The following is a 2,144-nucleotide window of genomic DNA, read 5'->3' as shown; positions in this document are numbered from 1 at the left end:
TGCTTAGCACGGGCTATGCCTATCTAGTTATTTTAGAAATGTGAAGACAACCAACGACCAAGGTTATTTTGGTAATTTCACGCTCTATGTTGTGCTTCTAGAATCATCGGTCATCAGTTTTTCTCAACACTAACAAATGGACAGATTTCAATTCCAAAAGCAAGATTTCTAGACCCATTCGTCTTCCATCTTCTAGAAATTTGATGGGCATTTGTTTTCCAATCCTTTCTTCTACACTCTTCTTTGCTTGCCCCAAAAAAAACTAATGGAGTGTTTATTCTATTTCCATTTCCATATGCTTCTAACAAAGTACAATCTTTGAGTTTTGTTCCTTTCATTTCATAACTGGGTCTTTCAATTGCAGGTAATTTTTTTTCTCAATTTTTGCATTAATCCTCTTACAATTCTTTACAAGTTCCTCAACTTAGAGAAAGGGCTGGAGTTTTGGGAGGATTTTTTAGGAACAAACATATTATTGAAACTATTTTTGATTATGTTCCAGTGGATTCAAGAACCGATTCCTCTATCTTTGTATTTGCAAAATCTATAGTTTTTATGTGATTATAATAGCGATTAGGGAGGCATGGCTCAAGCTCTCTCTGTCAAACAACATGGGGATAAAAGCAACAGATTTGTGTGAAGCTCTAGGTTTCTACTGTTTGTCGATAGATTGACGTTGGGCATCCATCGTCTGAACTTCGGTACGACAATCTTGCTTTAATTTTTAATCTCTATAACGTAACTGTTCTTTTTTCTCAACCAATTTGATACCGAAAATCAAATTCTTCTTTTTCTTCCTCAAGGTTCCAGTCTCATAAGCTTATCAGCAAACAAAAAATTAATTTTGCACCCGCCACTTTCATAAACCTGAAGGTACATTTGTTGAAGCTTTTTTATTATAAGCTTCCCTTGTACAAGTCAATTTGCTATTTCTGACATTATGCAGGCATGGCTAAATGCTGATGAATCAAATGGTTGTGAATGATCTCGGCATTTTTCGGTTCATCTTCATGAGGTTCGTTTTATACAATTTTAGCCATTTAGTTTCAAGTGACAAAGATGTAGGAGTAAACGTACTTAAGATTCTTGTAATTGAAGCTCTCAAGCATTAGTTCAGTTTGAGTTATTTCTGAAGATATTTTTTTGGAGATTTGTTTTATCTGTCAAACTGTTGATTCAATTCTTCAATTCTGATGAGGATATCTTTTATTGTATAGTCACAGGCTGTTGTTGTGTGTGTTGCTTATCTGCTATGATCGAACTTGATTGTCAATTAATTTTCTATACAATTAATAAAAATAAAATTAGTATTTATATCTTTTTTAAGAATTCTTGCCTCTTTAAATATTTTCTTGTGGAATATTAGTAATAGTGCTTTGCGGAATTTGCAAGAAACTAATGAAGCACCTCAAATAATGCTTAACTATATATTAATGAAACTGAGTCACTGGATCATATGATATGTTATGTTCTTTCCCCCATTTGCTCTTTGTTTGTTATAAGGTTCTTTTGTGTAATTTTTTATTTTCTTCTATTTACTTTTTACATGATGTGAGTTTTGAGCAAAAAGCTATCATAATGAGCTATATTTATTTAATTATTTATTATTGTGGTCATATCGAAAGTGAATCACTTCATCCGTCTCTTTTTGTGATCTGAAGGGCTGAAAATTACCCTCAAGTCTGATGACATTAAAAAAGAATTCATGAAGTTAAAAATTTAACATTAAAGGATAAAAAATTAGATGTGTTGTCATTTAATTTTGTTTTTAGAATCTGTTGTATAATTTCTTAAATTACCTGAATATCACCAAAAGAGTTAATTATAAGTACACCAATAAAAAAGAGTTGGTATCAATGAAAAAAAAATTTATGACATGACAGATTAGTACACTTGACTAAATACAAGTTTCAAATAAACCATGAAGAGAAAACAAATAAATAATTTGCCATCTTTATAATTCTATACACAAAACAGAGAGGGAAGTGTAGGTCAAAAAGACCACAGATTACAGAAATATGATCACCAGTCATCTTTCCCTGTCCATTGTATGGCATTTTTGCTCATTTTCCTCCATTCTTTACACACCTTATCTCAGAATCTCCCATCACATTTAACTCTATGTGTGTGTCGTACCTAGAATC

General features: G+C 31.9%; 1 long non-coding RNA gene across 3 annotated transcripts; it reads left to right on the top strand.

The window, feature by feature from the left end:
- Window positions 1-216: 216 nt before the first annotated feature.
- On the top strand, window positions 217-1,797 carry LOC125842049 (uncharacterized). 3 transcript variants are annotated; one of them, XR_007443862.1, is made up of 5 exons: window positions 217-364; window positions 578-701; window positions 804-873; window positions 947-1,015; window positions 1,367-1,797. It is a non-coding gene; the product is annotated as an uncharacterized LOC125842049 (long non-coding RNA). The 3 variants fall into 3 exon arrangements; XR_007443861.1 differs by having other exon boundaries at window positions 571-701; XR_007443860.1 differs by lacking the exon at window positions 217-364 and having other exon boundaries at window positions 389-701.
- Window positions 1,798-2,144: the final 347 nt, after the last annotated feature.

The sequence above is a fragment of the Solanum stenotomum genome, chromosome 10, assembly GCF_019186545.1.
Source record: "Solanum stenotomum isolate F172 chromosome 10, ASM1918654v1, whole genome shotgun sequence".
NCBI classification, from domain to species: Eukaryota; Viridiplantae; Streptophyta; class Magnoliopsida; order Solanales; family Solanaceae; genus Solanum; species Solanum stenotomum.
The sequence above is the reverse complement of the archived record's forward strand: the minus strand, read 5'-3'. Positions and strand labels throughout refer to the sequence as shown.